General features: G+C 41.5%; 1 long non-coding RNA gene across 1 annotated transcript in view; it reads right to left on the reverse strand.

The window, feature by feature from the left end:
* Positions 1-391: 391 nt before the first annotated feature.
* The window catches only part of LOC103921603, a 67,474-nt gene continuing 48,233 nt past the window's right edge, over positions 392-19,632 (reverse strand). The window contains exons 2-3 of the long non-coding RNA XR_663855.1: positions 11,292-11,485; positions 392-1,733 (exon numbers count right to left, since the gene is read on the reverse strand). This is a non-coding gene — a long non-coding RNA (uncharacterized LOC103921603). The remainder of the gene's footprint in view (positions 1,734-11,291; positions 11,486-19,632) is intronic.

Consider the following 19,632-nt stretch of genomic DNA (forward strand, 5'->3'; position numbering starts at 1 on the left):
TCTACTTCCACAAATATTTTGGTATTGTAATTCAACAGGGTTTTGATTTACTTCTTTACTTCACTTTATACTCATGTGTACATATGCATATACATATTGCATACACATTTATACATATGTGTATACAAAATTTGGGTATTCTATACTCAAGATTCCCTATATTTGGATATTCTTTACATTAGCTGCCTTCTACACTTCAAACACACTGATCACTTTGACCTAGAGGAATAAATCTGTTTTGTTTTCATTTGCTCTGCTCTGCTTTTTTTCTGGCATCATGGTACACAGAGCCTATAAAAAAGAATGGTGAGTCAATATTATCACATGGACTGATGGATATTTTACAAAACAGTGGGGTTCGCAATCAGTTTTAAATTAGGAAGTTAAATTCATCATCATTTATTTCTGTGTGAAAAGTCAGTTCAATGTGACTCATTTTTATCTCCTTATGTATAAACAAGTATTAACAAGTATTAACAGCATTGACAGTATTAACAAGTCTTGAGGTCCAGGAGCTCCTCACAAACATTTCCAACAGATGTTTTAGGCAGTTTAAGGAAAATCTGTTTACAACATATAACAAATGGAAAGTTCCTTTGCAGGCAGTGCATGAAAATATTATGCTTCAACTTCACACTGTCTGCAGATTGTGTTGCCTTGAGAGCTTTTTCATTCACTAGGGCTACAGCATATTTCTTGTAAAAGCATGTGCTGCTGTTATCGCAGACATTTAGTGAAGCTGAGGTGAGGGTTTCAAATTATGACCCTGACATCATGCTTGGCTCAAGATGCTAACACGTGCCTCTGTGAGATTACTGGTGCACTTACAAAGCACACTTTCGGTGTGCAGCAGACTCTTAACTAAGCTCTCTGTCCAGAAGCACACCAACATAGGGAGAAAGTTCACTTCAGACCATGGGAACATTTTGTTTTATCCATGTTGGGACATGGATGCCTTTTCTAGCATAACTTCAGCCAGTCTTCACACAGCACTCACAGGCATCAGGAAGAATTAACCTTTTGTAGACTGTAACACAAACTGTGTAGACGCCTTCCAAAGTATTCATTTGGCTCGCAGGCTGGAAAATGCCATTGTGTTTAAATCATTGGCACTGATCTCATACAATCTAGGTACATACTGTCAATTTGGGTTAATTCTTCTCCTGATTGATTTGTGCATTTCACCTTCACAATATTTTGCCTACAACCATGCTGTTGAATATGAAATACCTCTTTTCTGGGTAGTCAGTCCAGTACACAAAGGTTTTCAGAGAAGGGAAAACAGAATCTTAAGAAATGAAGAGTGATTAACTCTGAGGACAGTTTTATATCTTAATATTTGTCTTGGAGGTTCACCTACTGAAATTATTTTCCACTTGATTATTTGATTAGCACGCAACACTTTATGGAGGCACAGAACATAACTGTTCTTGTACATAAGGAAGAACCAATAGTAACATATCAGCTGACAAAAATTGGAAAAAGACTGAAGTATTTTCCTTCTGCCAAAGAGCTCAGAGGAAAGGTAGCTGGGAACATACTGGACTCAAAATCAGGGTTAGAGCCATAATGTAAAATGAAGTCACTCAACTTCAAAGTAAAAAGTTAAAGATGCTTGGACCTTTGGGTATGTAGAAGCAGTAAATGTCCTTAAATATCCATTGCCTTTCTTTGAAGTTGCAGATTCTCGGGTATTCTAAAAGATCAGGCTCTAGTCCTCTGTAGTTAAGGATCTGAAAAGTGAGAACAGAAAACCTAGTGGATGTCTGGACAATTGGCATCAATCTCTATAGTAACCTTCTTGTTGTAAAATAGGGACACAGGAATCAAACTTGTAGGAGTCTCATGAATTCTCTAAGTGATAACACAGTCAGATGGAAAATGCTATGTAATTGTGAATTGTTACTGGTAGCATTACACAGCTCAGAACGATACTTCAGCAATCCAGTGGCATTGAACAGCATGCCCTGTAAAGTATACCTGTTGAAAGGTTTCCTTCTATTTTAAAAATATCTCCAGTGCCTACAAAACCAAACACCATGTTGGAATATGTTATCTACATCTCTGAGGACAACAGAAGGCTTGAGCTGTATGAAGTAAGACTGAACAAAGTAATTGTAAGAAAAAAAGAAACAACTAAACTTACAAGACCCTCAAAACTTAATGAAGCTTTTTCAGGGGTGAAGGAGGGCAAGATCAGAAAGGGGAGCATAAAAAACATTAAAAAAATATTGCATTATATAATTTTATTCTCTCTGGTTTATGAAAAGATAGGAAGTTTCAAAGTACAAAGCCTTGAAAAAGGTTTTGTGTTAAGTCCTTATAAACAGCTGTAATATTTATGAGAAATTGCACATGAAAGTCTTGTCCCATGAGATTTACAACCAACTTTCTCAACTAAATTAATCCAGCCTTTGCATTTTTACTATTTTATCAATAGATACACTCAAAGCTTTCATCAATGTCTGAATGCATGAACCAGGCTCTTGATGTTCAAGATTTTGCAAATTCATTCCACCAGGAGGAGAACTGGATGATGACTCAGGTATGGTTGCAATCTTATTTATTTGAAAAGAAGCTGTACAATGTACAATTTCCTTCAGGGCACTAGAAATCAAAAAATAGAAAGCAGTTTTGTTGTCCAGAGTCTTAAGTGTTTTTCTGGCTGGTATCACGCCCAAAACTTTCAGCTTTTACTCGCTGGCTTCTCTTTCTCTGTGCACTTTTGTGGTGTTTCTGCGTCTTTTGACCATGCTTGTGCCTCCCAGACACACCCAAACACACACACAAATATGTACATATAGGTACCTCCACATAAGCTTCCTCTGACAATGCCAAATGTATGCATTCAGACCCAAAACCTTGCAGCTGCCCAGGTGACTTCCCTCCGCAGCCTCCTCACAATCTGTGTGCAAGGCAGTTGCTTTGGCTGCTGCAGCCATTTGTTTCAGGAAGGAGCTTGGTTTTCCTTTCACCTGGGTTCAGAAGCAGGATAAGTACTGTAAGGTGCCACAGAGATGTGTGAGAAGTGGGGTGGGAATATGAGGAAGGTGAGACAAAGGCATATCTGGGCAATGCTTGCTACAGCACAGCAAGGTGCAAGGGCGGGGATGCAGACAGGGCCCTGTCCTGCTCTACACACCAGCTGGACTTGCCTTGCAAGCAACAGCAACACAGATGTGCACACAAGTAGGTGACACATATGCATATCTCAGGCACGCAAGTTCATCTAAGTTTTCTTCTACTGATTATGAATTACTTACACAGCTCTCTGGAAAAAAATTCTGGTGCCTGCTTTGCTGTTTTATATGCAAAGCGTGTTTATCATACATCTGTCTCATTTGCAGCTTAAGTCTTACTGTGCCACCTCTACTTCCTTTTGTTGTTCTGTACATTATTGGAGTGTGTGGTGTGCATGCTTTATTGGGTATATAAACCCGGTGCAATCAGATGCTAGAACCTGTAAACACAGGATAAGAACAGTTTGGATGAAGCTGCCATAGCAAATACCTGTTGGAAATCAATAAGGCTCCTAGACAGTTCTTATTACATGCTTTGAGCTATTCTTATTTTGAACATCATTAAGGTGCTTGTCTGACCAATGAAGCAACTCCAAATCCAGGCAAGCTCCTGAGTGTGACTAATAGTTATGCAGGACTGCTGTTTATTAATAAAACTTCGTTACAGCAACTAGTTGAACTGAAGGGGCACTTTATAGCCAGATATATTGCACTGGATTTCTTGTATCTAATCTTACCTTTAATGCTACTGACTGTCAGTTAAGCTTAACATTGCTTATAAAGCTATGTAGTTTCTTCTCAAAGCATTAAAAAAAAGATGAGGTATTATCTGGCTTGTCTAAGAAAGCAACACAACTGCCATAACCCGAGCAACAATAAAACTACATGGAACATATCTGAAGGGAAGAATCAAATCCACACAGTACAGCCAGTTTCTTTAAAAAAAAAAAAAAAAAAAAAAAAAAAAAAAAAAAAAAAATTACCTCACTGTATTACTATCCTCATTCTGTGATACAGCCTTAGTTTTATTAATACAGCAGAAGCTGGTTAGCAAAGACAAAAGAAAAATACCTTAACACTGACACACTTAACAGTATATATTTCCTAAGGGAGGTGAGGTAAATAGGATATAGCCCCTCCATTGGCACCTTCTTATTCCCATGTGTGTTGCAAATCTTCTGCAGGACAGGACAGGAGGGAAGCTGATTTGCTGCAAAATCCCTGTCACACTGCAGTTGCATTCCCATTGCTCCCAGCCTTGGCCACATACCCTCAGCTGCCAGGGCACCACACAATGTGTGTCATACAGCTCTCTGAACTGCATTAAAAATCCTACCCAAGAGGCAGGACAGCAGACAAATGCAAAGACTGATTTCTGATGTGCAGTCCCACAAATGCTTATTAGTTGCCATGTTCATACTACTATAGAGCATCAAAAATGGTTGAAGCTGGTCAGTAATGCAATCCTCACAAATCAAAGAAGTGACCATATTTAGCAATGAGAAAACAAAGCTGCATCTGGTGACTCTTTACCTGTACTGCTCTAGAGAGCTGGAACTTATCAGTGCAGTCTTATTTCATCTGTTATTAATTCTTCAGATTCATTATTTTACTTCTATTACCTCAGCATCAACTGAGGTAACTGCTGTGACATCACAAACCACACATTCAGAAAAAACTGTTTTTATTTAATGTATTTATTGCTACCTTCAGGAGTTGGAAATTTTCACATTACTACCCATGAGTCACTACTAATCAGACAATTTTAACACCTACACAAAATATTGATTACCTCCCTTGAGTTTATTCTTTCCCCCTGCTGATCTTTCCAGCACTGACTGTACTTATTATACTCTAACAGACCTCCCCAGAGGTTGCTTCCACTCCATCAAGCTATCCTAGTCAATAGAGAAAACATCTTTTGCAAACCCAGACACACCCATACCTTAGGAGGAATTGGTCTGCGACACAAAATGACATGCATTTTAAAGACGAGAAAAGGAGCAAGGTGAGGCAAGGTGTGGAGAGAGGAGAAGGCTCTGCTAGCTCTTTCACAGCCCTCCTTCTTTCTCTCTCTAAACGGAACCAGAAATCTTAAAGTACACGGAGAACACAAATTATTCCATTCACTTGAAGGTGATCATATATTGGTAATGGTAGAGGTTATGCACTGAGGTCTGTGGGGCCTGGCAACATGCCATCGTTCACCTGGAGGATGACTCCCATTCCCTAGCATCAGACATCAACCCTGTACCTGAAAGGACCACCTGCCGAGGAGCCAGCAATGCTTATTGAACACGGTGCGTCCACCAGCGCTTCAGACAGAAACACACTTACAGAGGGCAGGACCGCTTGGTTCTTTCTTGGTATTGATATGAAGAAAGGTACCACAACACTTTTGGCAAGTGTCCATGCATTTCTCTTGCAGATGGTGCGTGGCACCTCGCTGTGTTGTAGGATGAGTGGTCAGTGACATTAGTTTACTCTTCATTCCTCTCTGGAATAAAGCAACCAGCTTTTTTCTGATATGAAGTTCACATGTCGCTGTGAAATGTTACCAGGACAGTCACCAACTTAAGTGGATACCTTTCGTGTTTTAGAAAGATAAGGTATGAGGAAAGCAGTGAAGGAAGACAGCCTAGTCAGCACACTAGACAGTAGGGACAGATAATGAACACAGGTCAGAAAAACCATGAATACAAGGTGGTTTCAACTTCAGCAAAAATATAAAAATGAGGAAGCAGAATGCAGCAGAAGCAGTATCCGCCAATCATCCCAGGAGATTTTTTGAAATGTCCGTGGGACTCCATGCAGGTATCATGTCTGAGCTACATGCAGTTTTATTAATGCATGAGGTGCATTCCCCTCCTCACACTGTAGATATCCTCCTTAAGGGACAAATACCACTGACTGGCCATTAAGAAAAAATGAGTTTTCCTGCAAGGCAAGTGGAATGTTATAGCTTTAGGTTTGTCAGACATTTGATGCCATGGTTTACATAATGCTTCAGTACATTTACCAGGGCTATAGCCCCCCCTGGATAATGTGGGAATGGTAAAAACAAGAGAGAACCTTCAATGGGCAAATGCAGTCAAAATAAAACCTCAGAATCTGGGTTTTCATCATGCTTTACCTATTCACTTTTGTACCCACAAATAACTACGATGTAATTCCTATAATTTAAATGTCTGAGTACTTTGCCTGCAGGCACAATCACATATTTAGATGTCTAGCTGATGTCAAGCTCTTACAGTTCCTGATGCCTGCATTTGCTGCTGTAAAAATAGAGATCATTGTTTAAAATCTGCCTCTTAAAGTGTGTCTCCTCAATGAAAGGTAACATCTGTTCATAGCATGTGTCACTGTCAGACAAATAGGGAGGTCATGGAGAGATCTGCACCCATTTCTGCAGATTAAGACAGAATACAAACCCTTGAAAGACTATACTGCTTCCACAATTACTTTTTTCTTTCTTTTGCTGGTAAAAACAGTTTTAGCCACAGACTGTCTGTATCTCAAAGGATTTGAGACAGTATTTGAAGGAGATCTGAAGCAGGAAAAGACATAGTCTTTCGCTGTGTAGCCTATGCCCAGGGCTCACTGGAGTTGTGAAACAGTTCACTGAACATTTCCCTCTTCTCCTTCTAAATAAATATTAATTGGCCCAACAGTTCACAAAATATATTTTAACTGAACAACAGCTAAGCAAGAGCATAGGACTTGGACTCAGTGATCCTCTTGGGTCCCTTCCAAATCAGGATATTCTAAGAGCTCAATGAACAGAAAACTGTGCTATTATGTCAGGGACAGGTCATGAGCAACCCTTTAGAGAGAGACTTGCTTAATTATTTGTCTCAGAAGAAAATATTTTCTCCATCCCATGCTTTCCTTGCTTGTCTTTATGGTTTCCTATAAAATAGGTCTTCAACCTATTTTTGCTCTGCATTTTCTTGAACATCCTCATTTCAGGTCCTTTTCTTCCATTAAACATAGGGTGAACTAGATGAGAAATTGGAGGGAAGCAGGAGATGACCAGCAGGTATTTGAGAAGGCAGAAGCAGTAGTCCCCAGCAGAAACATGGGGAACAAGAGGAAACCAAGTTCCCATCAGGAAATTTATTTAGCTGTGGCTGAAGTATATACAAGGCCTGGGACAGCAACTTCACTGACTTATTCAGCTTGGGTTTCCCAAACCGAAAGCCGGAACAGCAGAAGTTGCAACTGGGAAAAGTCAAAGTATCAGTTTGAAAGAGAGATGCTTGCTGACTACAGCAGGCCAAGAGGCACAATCTCAAGGCTGACAAAGAAAGCCAAGCAATGTGCAACCAGCTTCTCAACAGAGAAGTTCCTGCAGGGAAATCTGTGCTAGAAAACTGTCACATCATAAAGAGGAGGATAGGCTGTGAAAGGTGCAGGTGCCAACTCTTGTAGGGGTCATGGGTCTGCACAGAAAGAGCAGCATGTGGCCAGAAATGGGTAAGGCCAGGGTCCAGAGGCGCAGCAGCCCCAAGTGGTGTCTCGAGAAGGACCCCAAGAGCTGCAGTACTGTCAGAGGGGCCCAAGGATGCAGCTACTGCTGGTTGAAAAGCTGGGAAGCCGTCCCTCAGCGAGGGCTGCAGAGCAGTGTCAGCTCAGCCGGGAGGACAGCTGCTATTTCAAACATCCCAGGTTAGCTCAGTGAGCACCAGCTACAGGAGGAAAGAAATCACCCATCTCTGCAACACACACTGCAAGTCGAATGAACATAAACTTCCAATAAATGTGCCCACACCATGCTGTACTCACACAGCCCCCCAGTTCTTCATGGGCTTTTGTGGAGAAGCCTGCCAGCAGTAGCTCCAGGAGCTCCCAAACCACCGTCAGATAGCATGCAGATGTAACCAAAATGCTGTAAGGTATTACGCATCTGGGTGAAAACTACGGACATTAAATCATCTACACTGCCTGCACAGCAACTTTCAGTATCGACACAGTAAGGACAAGGCCACTGGAGGTTCAGGAAATGCTGGCAGATATACTATTTGAGGTGTCTCTTGAAAATGACTCTTTAATTATAATTAATTATACTAATTAACAAAGTGAAAGAGTAATAAGCCCAGAGAGATAGGTTTGAAAATGCAGCTGCCTCCTACAGGTTTTATTTATGCAGGTTTCTGTATAATGCAAAGTAAGTGGCTAGGAGAGAAATAGGGTCATTTTTCCCACCTGTGACCAGGAGATAAGTTTACTAAATCCTATGTGAACAGTTGAAAAGGTTTAGTTTATACATGGGTCATAGAAATATTTTCAGTTAATGTCAGGATAACCGTGTCTTGGAATTTATACTAGCATTTGCAGAGGGAGACTAGACATATGATCTTGGTATGATAACACCTAGAATGGAATTTATTTCAAATTACTTCAGGGTGGAGCTCTTAATTAAGTTATGAATTGGGTGTGAATATCAAATGTTGGCAAAAATAGAATCTTAAAAATAACTTTTAGGGAAACTGTGAGTAATTAAAAGCAGCTGTGAGAATTTCAGAGGCAGCTAGTGAAATGTTTCCCATACATTTCTGAGAGCTGGAAATGGGAAGAAAACAAGAAATCTGTAAATTCTAAACATGTCAGAGAAGTAACAGGAGCAGAAATAGTCACTTCATCAGCATGTCCCAAACAGATGTGATTGCAGAGAATACCATCAAATGGGGTTTCCCAATCTGATCCTGTGTTGTGGTGGGTGACCCAGGCGTTACCTGAAAACCACATTGGGGTCCTGCTGGGTGGTGCAGTCCTTGGCTGCAAGCCCCACAGGAAAGCCAGCACACCAGGAGGGAAAAAAGTCCCACATCCCAACCTAAGCAGTGAAATTAATGGTGTGCAGTGCAGACTTGCCAGCTGGCAGGTGACATACAGAGCCAAAGAGCAGAAACCCTTTTGCCACCTTCAGGCAACCCTGATTTCAGGCCACCCATAATAGCCCCTGCCTACCGCAGATTGCACAGGAACTTGCCCTTGCGCCTCCTAGGTCACCTCTGCAAGTCCTTCTACGGAAAGATTGACCCTGTGCGAGGCTGTGGCAGTGCTCAAGAGCCAAAGAGCCCAAAGAGGAGCATCCTTCCCCAGAGATGACCAGGAAAGGGGATGCGTGTGGCTGAGCACCTGGAGTGCAGGGCACCGAGCCTGTCCCACCCTGTTGTTCAGGGACTGAGAGCTACGGCTGCATGATCCTGTCCCTCAGCAAATCTGACTTCCTCAGTCTCTGAACAGAAAACTGAACTGGCCATGTGGGTTTTCAGGCAGTGGGGAACTACTGGAGGATTGGATGCTTGCTCCTGAACTTTCCAATGCACCTGGGCATGTCCAGCCCCTTTTCACAGTCTCTTGAAGAATTATCCCATAGTGAAAACCAGAGGTAAAAAAAAATCAAACTGAGGTGGAAAGATTTGTTGAAGGGAAGGGGAGACCCAAACCTTGTGGAAATATTATTTTTTATGACTGTAATATACTCATGTTCAGTCCTCAAAGACACCCACTGCACTTCTCCTAAATTAAGAAAGAGGCAGACGGAAGCATTCAGACATGGTAGTGCAATATTGAATGTAGGTAATATCCCATAACAATGCAGCACCCAATAACAACAATAACAATTAGATGTGATTTTCTCCTTCAGGACAGTGGGTACATCACCGTGGGTGCTTAGGAAGACATGGCCTCTGTAGAAAACAAAACCATGCACAAGATTAAGAGGCAGTAAGAAAGAAGGGGGGGAAAGAGGCTGTGGTTAAAGACTCTGGAAGTGCCTAAGGGGATGACTAATAGACATGGCCAGGAATTGTGTTTTCAATAGAAAATACAGTTTTCAGAAAATCAAAAATTTTTGTAAACATCAACCGCAGCAGGAGAGAAGGCCATTTTTTTGCCTGGGGAAATGCAGACTTACAGACAATCTAACTCACAGGAGAAAATAAGGGCACAAGACATGTGAATGGCAACTGCTGAGAGAAAACAATTCTTCTTGGGAAGTGTGGTTTAATTTTTGAAATGACTTAAAATAAAATGTGTTGGTACACTTTCAACAGACTAAATTGAACCATTTTAATTATGAATCGTTTATTCAGAACTTTTTGATCCACAATAAACATCATTTTTTTCAACTTTTTCCCGTTGTTTGGTAGGGAAATGCCTTCCTGTTTCATACAGGACAGAAACTTTGATTTTGACTATGTTTTATGAAGACTTCAAGACCCAGTTTTCAACAGCACCCTCAGAGAGGAGCCTAAAGGTATGGCTTATATGAGCATTTACACCAGCAGAAAGGGAAGGGCAGCACCAGGTGTTGGGATGCAGTGGTACAGCAGGGCTCCCTCATCCAGGAACAGTGCACACTTAAAGCAATATTCAGACTTTGGCATTATTCTTAGAAAATTTTCAATGCGATCTGAGCTCCTAAACATTTATCTTCTGTTAAGTGGGAGAGGAGTGCTGGCAGCTGTGTGCGGGGCAGCGCAGTGGGAGAGGGGGCCACAGTCCTCCCGCATCCTGGGATGCCCCCTGCCTCGAGGCTGCTGGTGCGAGAAGGGCCATGGAGTCAAACGTTTTGCAAGACGGGTATCTGGTCCTGGATGTGAAGTGGAAAGATCATTTGGGATAGGTAGGTATCCACACACCTTTTAGGGATGTGGATACAGCAGAGGAGATTTTACTGGAGGAGGGTGAGTAAGGACATGCAAACGGGCATGCACACCTTTGTTATGCTGCGAGGGGAAAGCAACATACCTGTTCCTAATACACCTGTTTACACCTATTTGATGCAAGCTCACAAACAATGGTATTTCCCACATTATTACATCAAACGCTGGCCTAAAAATAGGGTGCCTGAACTTTGTATATCATGAGGAAGTCCTGTGACTCCCTGCCTGAAGTCAGTCCCAGCAGATGTATGTACCAGTCTGGCCCTGAAATGGAGCTGCATGGGAAACCTTCTGCATATTATTATGACCCGACTCTTGCAATTTAGTTATGCAACTTGTTATTTCCATGTATGTAACATATTTGAGAAGATCCACAAACCCAAGTAACTGAAAATGTTGGGCTACAATGTACCCTTTCAAAGAAAGGTATGCAACCCTGTCACCCGTGGGGCTACACATCACAAACCACCCAGCACAACACTAATTTAGCCTTCGGCAAACTTCAGATTTCCTTCCCCAGCTGGATAAGTGTACCCCAAAATAGAACTTGCTAGAAAGAACACTGAAATTAGCTTTCATCAGTATTTATATAAAGTACCTGGGTCACTGATATTGCAAACTGTGAATAACAGCACCTCACGTGATGTGTGACTGAATACCTTCTCCAGTAATCACTCGGGTTAATTTCTTGATTGATGTCCTTATATTTCACTCGGCCTCTTGAATGAGCAAGTCATACAGCTTCTGCCACTTTTTTTTTTCTATTGGGACAAGCATCCATGTCTAACAGGGCTAAAGGGGGAATATGAAGAAGAAAAAGTTATAGAACAGTTTGTTGCTGCTGCAAGAAAATAACATGGCTTCTAACTTCAGCAGTTTTGTTATGTACAAAAAAGCACAAAGCCAGAAGCACTCATTATCAGGCTATCTGGAGAAAGCCAGTAAGCGAGCAAGAATGAAAGATGGTCAGGGGAACGGAAACGGTGGTAGAAAGCGCATCGAGTAGGACAGAAATACTTAGACATATAAAGAGTGTTTTCATCCACAGAAATGTCATGAATATTGTAATTAACTGGTTCTTGAGCTTTTAGGATGCCTGGTCTTAAGATCTGACCCTGGGACAAACACAGGCACTGAAGTCCTACCGAGCAAACAGGTCTCCATTTTTTTTCTGTAAGACACGGGAAGGCAGCAGTAGTCTCAGTGATACTGATCTCTCGATGCTATAGGGCAAAGCATCTCCCCATTTTCAGGCTGGTCAGGACTGCATAATTGCCCAGTCACTCCAATGTCATCACTTCCCACGTCTTACAGCTTTGTTATCATAAAGTCTAGATCTTCGTTCTCTGCCAACCAACACAACTGCACCAAAAAAAAAAAAAAAAAAAAAGGCAGCAAGATTTCTACCATAGTGTCTTGCCATTCAGAAACATGCATTTCCTCTTGTTTAACTTTCAGCATATGCCAGCATAATTACATCAGGCTGCAACAGCTGTATAACCTGACATGAAGTTGCATAAGACAAAATGCCTCATGCAATTTGCTGCATCATCCAGGAAATCTGAAGACAAAAAAAGAAGCTGGGCCATTGGGCTTTTTTGCCTTGTGTTAAAGCTAGTTTCAGATCTTTAGTCAGAAAACCAAATAACTCTCAAGCAGACCTTTTAATCCACCGCAGCCTATGCATCATCTTTACTAAAGCTGTCACTGCCTCTTCACGTGGTCCATTCCAGCAAAACAGCAACCCTTCTGTAACAAGTAGCATTTTTCACCAGTCATGATCTGGACCCCACTCCGGGGCTGATTCTGACACTCTCATTCACACTGAGTAATACTCCTGACTCAAGGGGCAACACCCCCAAATCTGACTGTACAATTACATTATTATACTGGATGACTGGATCTCAGCAGTACAGTAGTAACATGTTATTAGTTATGCCACATACACATCTATCCCAAATGTTCTTTCCACTTCATATTCAGGACCGTATACAGTCGTGGTATGGATGAGTGAGCCACCCAGCTTCTGTTAGATCCTGGGAGCGTGAGCCCTTCCTACTGTTTAAGACAGGGTCAGGATTTTATTTTATATTGTTACTCTGCAAAAATGATTGATTTCGTGCCATGAATTTTGCCAGAACCCAACAAAATATATTTCCCAAACCAGCAGAAAAAGGATGCAGGCACATTTTCACATGAAAAGCTGTTCGTCAGAGGTACGGCTATTTTTCCTCCTTGAGAACTAGATATGCAAAACAAATTCCAGAACTAAAATGATCATGACCATCTTTGCATTCATTGCTTATTTTCCTTCTCTAAAATCTAACAAGTTCCAGCAAGACAATATGAAGTGATTAACATTTCATCATGTTTTCTATTCAAGAGCAGCAGAGAAATTTCCATTCTTTTTCACATAGCAAAGACCATAGCTGGCACACCCAACCCAGGCTGATTTTTTTTCCAAGAAGAATGCAATTCTTTTCCTTGCCAAGGGGGAGTATTATCTTTTGCACCATGCCAGAAATGGATGGAAAACATCTTCCATATGAAAATTTCACTCTCCTCTCACTGTTATTTGCGCATAAATGTGGCTTTCTATTTCTCAGAGGGAACAGCCATACCAGTTTGTCTTCACGGCAGGTTATTCTGCTTATGGCAAAAAAAAGGTGTCTGCTGATGCTGTGACAAAACAGGCTGTCAAGTAAAGTAATTTAGAGCCTTCCATCCAGATTCAGCAGAAAGCTCTCTGTCTCAGAAAGTTTACTCTCTTTTCAGCAGCAATGGCAACAGTGCCAAAGGCAATATGCATGGACATTCTTCTTCCGGGAACAAACTTTTCTAAATATTTCAGAATGGTCCTGTGGGGCAAGTGCCTGCCTATGTCTCATCTAACTTGAAAAAAATCCCAAGAACTTTGGCTTTTCCAGATCGCAGTTCACTGTCTTCTGTTTTGTGCCAGCACCTGTGCTCAGTGACTTCCTCAAGCCACAGTCACTCCTTGGAGCAACCTTTAAGCCCTGACTTCTTTTTTTAACTTGGGAGTTCAGGTTTCCTCCTTAGTCCCTCCCTTCTCCAAGGCTGAGCCAGTCTTTCCATTATGGCTATGTCCCTTTGGTGGACAGCCTCTCCCGGGAGGAAGGAGGGTGCCAGCATCATTTGTCAAATAGGGTATGTGGAACTCTTGCATAGGAGCAGGTGCTACTTCTGCTTATTCATGTATCTGATCCTTTCAGGAGTCTTAATTTCTTTGATGTGTTTTCCTTTCTGGTATCTCCATTTCAAGCGAATGCATGGCCATTGCTAACTCAGGGTTCAAGATTCTTTGCAGGGGTCTCTCTGCTTCCTGGCCCCGAGCTAGCAACTGCTAGCCTTCACAAAGGCTACAGAAAGTTAAAATATTAAAATATACATGAAAGCCAGAGATAACAAGCTGTTCTGTAAGCAGGAGAACAAGCAAAGCCTGCTTTCCAGTGGATTTTGTCATTGCACTGGGGTGTCAAAGGTCTAACTGATGACAGGTCAGACTCAAGCTGTTCCCATGGCTGCAGTGTCCCTAACCTTGCTGTCATCTGCCATTGCCTGCTAAGTGTTAATTAAGCTCATGCTGATGCTTTTCTCTCAGTAAGACTAACAATATCATCTTCTCTCCTTTGTCCGCTGCCTACTTTCACCAAACATTTGTACTTTACAATGTCTCCAACAGCACTACCAATCTTTCACATTAGCTGACTTACAGGTAGGTACCCAAGTGATTAGTGGGGGATGGATGGGGCACACAGGTTGCAACTACAAAAGCCCCAATTCCTTAAGAGAGCAGGGTAAAAAACACCAGACACAGTCGTGGTAGAATCATGTGAAACAGGCACAAAAGAACAAACCCACTTCACCAGTGTCATAAAATGCTAATAAAAATGTTACGTGGCTCCTACAGAGATCATATGTAAAGTGTGCCTTCCCTCCCAGTACAAGGTTCTGGGACAAGGTTCACCAATGGAAGATATGGTATGTCAGGATTAATTCTACAGTGCCCTTCTTTATTGAATGATTAAATTCATAAGCTGGTTTACTGCAGTCATTTATAAAATCTCAGCACAGGCACAAATTCAGTGAACGTGTGCTTAAAATAAAATTATGATTGTGAAGTCTAAGAGAACATATTTGGTTTTGCACATCAGAAGCAGCATCTTCAGACAATTAAAAAATTCACATTTTTTTCTGTGAAAAAATGAGATTTTGGTGACATATTCAGGCACTTCAACTCTCCAGGTTAAACAGCACTACTTCAGAACAGCACTCTACTTACTGAGCATGCAATTGTTTGGAAACCATTTTCCAAGCAGAAAATTTTATTCTGTCCTCCCCTTGCAGCTTGTTTTATCAATCTGTTGCCTTTTTTTCTACTTAAAATGCAAGCTCTTTCCGTCTATGAGCATCATTTTGTTTAGTGTCTGAACATTGCTTAACACAAAAGGGCTCAGGTTGCAGCAATCTGTATGGCACAAGCATGAAAATAGCAATTGACTATAAAGAGAAATGATAACTGTTGCAGCACTAGCATTTTACAGGAAAACAATATAGCTGAACATTCAAACTACTAATCTCATTGTCAGAAAGGAGGGCAGGTCAGCTACAGTGGCTGGTCCTGCATCTTGTCCTGTTCAAAACTTTCATTAACAACTTGCATGATGCAGTCCTACTTAGTGTTTGTCAGAGTTGCCAAAAACACGAGCATGGGATGAATCGCAAGTTCTCTCAAGAACAGGATCAGAGCTCAAAATGATCCTAAGAAACAGGGGAGGTCATTTGAAGTCAACACGATAAAATTCAGCAAAGAGAACTGCAAGGGGCTACAATTAAAGAAGCAAAATGAAATGCACAAGTTTGAAAGAGAGAATAACTGGCTGGTCAGCAGTACACTGATAAAGGATCTGGAGTCACAGAGGTTTGAACTTAAACATGCTAAGCTGGTCGTCAGCTTGCATGTGTGTCCACTGTGAGAACTACCAGTAAAAAAAAAGGCTTGAGTTAGAGCAAGGAAGACTAGAAAAAGGGTCTTTTAATCTGTAAGTGTAGTGAAATACCGTGACAAAGACTGCTTCAGTGAAGGGTTTTCTTTGAACAGGTTAGACATCTGTCAGGTTAGACGTCAACCTGGATGACCCCTGGAGGTTTTTTTCTAGCCCTGCACTTTTATGATTTCAATAGAGTTCCTCCAGCTAGGGAAATTTATTGCTGTGGGAGCTGCAATTTGGAGGGCACGCCTTGGCAAAACCACTGTTTTATATTCCCTGTTTCGCAAGTGAGCCTAAGACAGGGCGAGGAGACTACAGCACAGTTCCCTGTGGCTTATCTCCTTACTTGGCATGGATGCAAACTTCCACTTTCCCCTATTCAGAAATGGAACTCTTTCCAGCTGTTAGAGTGTGAGCCTTTACTTCTTTCGTACTAATAGGACCTGGCCTAAGAAGGAAGGAGAGCTTTACTAAAAATGGAGGTGCTCAGTTAGGAAATGAAGACTTAAAGCAAACGAACAAGCTACTGCAATGTAACCTGTGGTGGTAGTTCCCCGTGGCTTCACTATCCTGCAGTGAGTGCTTGGTGCATGCTCCTGCCTTGCAACAGTGTTCACTAAACGTAAGGTCCTTCACCCTTACCTCTGAGCCGTACGCTCCCTGACATTTACCGTGCTGCAGGAACACGCACAGGGGCAGTTACCAAGGAGTAGCCGACACACTGTAAATGCACCTTAATTTACTTCTCAGTGGCATGCTTGCTCACACCTTTAATCCCATGGTATATATATATTTAAAAAAGGGACAAGTAAAGGTCAAATGTTTTTGAAATGCACTTTGTGGGCTATGATGCTCTATAAGAGCAAGTAAGTTATTCAATGATGTCAATTAATCTTATATTTAGAGTTATTAATGGAATTTCCTTCTTTCAAAGTGCTGAACTGAGGATTCTGATGCGGAAGTTCTTAGGTGTAAATAAGCACCCGGAGATCCAATACCTTATTACTGAGGTCTATCCCTCAATAACCAAAGGAATTATAGTTTTCAAATACATCTGAAGACATAAAAATCAGGAAAAATAAAATCCTCTGACAGGTCAAAGAATCCCAGTTCTGACATAGAACTTAAAATATATTAATTTTTATTTCTAGACCTTTTTCTCATCATGTAAACAGCATTCTCATGGAGGAAACACTGAAGTGCCAATCTAAGCACTAGCCTATGTTGAAGTCTTTCCTCTTGTCCTAGCATACACCCACCAATTGTTTTCCTTCCCCTACTGAAATCTAGCATTTCTTGGAGCAGAAGACTTTTGCCAGAAAGAAATGTCATAGTCTAGCTGTGGTGTAAGTCCACACGGCTCAGTCCCAGGCAGTTACTGGTGCCTGCCAGCCCTCTACCAGAGAGTTGTATACTGGTTCTGCTTTCAGAGCAGGTTTGTAAGGGAGCCCTTGGCAGCGCTGCCCGGGCACCGGGAGGTCCCCAGGCACTTCCACAGACGCACTGAGCCATCACAGTGCTCGGAGGCAGGACTGACTCTTCCTACCGCCCACCACTCACCATGGGATGCGCACTCTCTCTGCCTTGAGGACCCTACTTGGTTTCAGAAGTAACTGCAGTGCTTCACAGGGGGGGAAATGACGCATCCCTGAGGCAGTCTTGTGCCACCAGGAATAAAAGTGCTATCTGCATCTAAGTCACAGCCATACAACACAGCCACTTACAGCTGTGAACCACTTCACCTGTCTCCCTTTTATACAGCCTCCTTTCATTGTCCAAGGCCCAAGTAAAGGAGTCATAAAATTTTTTGCAAATGACAAATCATGATATTATCTCTTTCAGAAATTCTCAGATAAATCCAGAGGGACATGAATATTAATAAAGCAGACACTGAAAGTCCTCCTGCACATCCCTCCTCTGAGTAACACAATGTAGTTACACAGCACGGCATCATACTGGACAGACACTGCTTTGAGCTTACTCATTTGAATCTCAGTATCCCACAGAAGAAGGGGAAAAACAAATGTAAAGTGAAATTAGTTCCAACAAATAAAAGCTGCACAACAAGATAGTTCATTATTTATGGAAAAGTCATGACTGTTACTTTACACAACGTTGGTGTGGCAAAAGACATTTCCTGGGATTATCTTCTCTGCAGACTCCTCTGAAAATGTATCACTGTTCATGGCGGCTGGGGTAAAGAAACTAAAAATAGATAGTTGGGCATAATGGACCATTCACAACTCTAAAGGTGTGCATGTGTTTGTAGCATTCAGCGAGATGCAGGATAATATAGACAACAGATAATTTGGGTCAGATAATGTTCCCTTCAAGAAAACAGAAGACAAACACTCGTTTCCTCTCATTTCTTCTGTGAAGTGGAGGGAGCTTTGCTTTCTGCTGTTTGTAGCATCCATTGCCTAGAAAAAGTGGCTCCCTAAGACCCTCAGGGGCCTTACATGCAGGCACAACCCTATGTTCTGACTCAATCCCTCTGCCTACTGGCCATATGACTGTCTTAGGAATCATTTTCTCTGCATCCCCTTCTGCATCAAAAATGGATTATTTGTGAAAAGAACCAGAGTCTCTTGTGTGAGCACCTTCACAAAAGACAGAACAGTTTAACATGATGAACACCAAACTGTTCAGCGTGAGCCTTCCCCAAGGATCTCACCTCCTGGACCTGTCAAGAGGAGCTGGAAAAAAAACCTCAACCATTTTTTTTCTGAACCATAAACATACTTGTATACTCCTGCCACGTGCAGCCAGCAGCATGACTGGTAATGCAGAGAACCCAACACTCCCCTGACACCAAGAAGTCCCGAACGCAAACTCTGGCTGTGCCACAGATGGGCCATGCGACCATAGGTGCACCTCTGGCCCTTTCAGTCTCGTTTTCCTTGTCTGTGGAATGAAAACAGTGCTCATGGTTTGGTAATGTGAGAAGGATTAAATAAAACTTCATTCATGTTGTAAGCCTGCAAGTTGCTATCACTGTTAATTCATGGTTTATTATTCTTGTTACAGAAAAACTTCCTAATAATTTAAAGAATCAAATTCATTAAGGAATGAATTAATTTCCTTCATTCATGAAGGCAAAGAGGTCTGTGATCAACTGCATTAGTAGATGGGTTTGCCCTATTAATTTTGAATTACTTCACAAGTTATAGGTATTACAGTAAAAGAAAATTGGATGTTTTTCGTGGCCATCATATACAAACTTACAAGGAGATTCTTAGAAAACTCTAGTTTCTTTCTGCCATGGACTATTTATTTTTTTCCTCTTTTCACTAGATGATTTCAGGCTTATTGCATGGCAGTGTTATTACATGTCAGAAAGCAACAGGAGTACCAGCAAAGACAGGGAAGGGTCATTGCCCTCAGAACGGACAGAACATCAGGGCAGGAGGGGAAGCAGTTTCCCCATGTAGACCTTTTCACACATTTAAGGTGAAGTAACAGAAGGCAAATTAAAAATTTGTTGACTTCAGTTTAGTCCTTTGCTTTGAAAATGACCAGGAGAAACCAAATAAAATCCTTTAGGCCATCTTCACCCCCATCCCACATTTATCTTTCCAGAAAAGAATAGAAAAAAAAAGTAAAATAAAAATTATAAATCAGTCCTGATGTAATTTGAATGATACAATCCAAATTACTGGATTTACACTGTATATCTAACTTAGGCTCTATGACCATCAAAGCTGAACAATTCAGTAGCCTGTAATTCAGAAATCTGAATCTGCTTGTCCTCACAATATTTGAACAAGGTAATGGCAGTGCTATTACTCCTACTTAACACATGAGAAATGGAGGCACATAAAGCTAAGGGTTTTACTCACTACAACCCTTAACTTTTTAATGCTGAACTGCAAACCAGAAGCCATAAAATCACAGTTAATTCAGCACTGACTCTAAACTAATAAATCC

This window comes from Pygoscelis adeliae, unplaced genomic scaffold, assembly GCF_000699105.1.
Source record: "Pygoscelis adeliae isolate BGI_AS28 unplaced genomic scaffold, ASM69910v1 Scaffold138, whole genome shotgun sequence".
In the NCBI taxonomy this organism is placed as follows: domain Eukaryota; kingdom Metazoa; phylum Chordata; class Aves; order Sphenisciformes; family Spheniscidae; genus Pygoscelis; species Pygoscelis adeliae.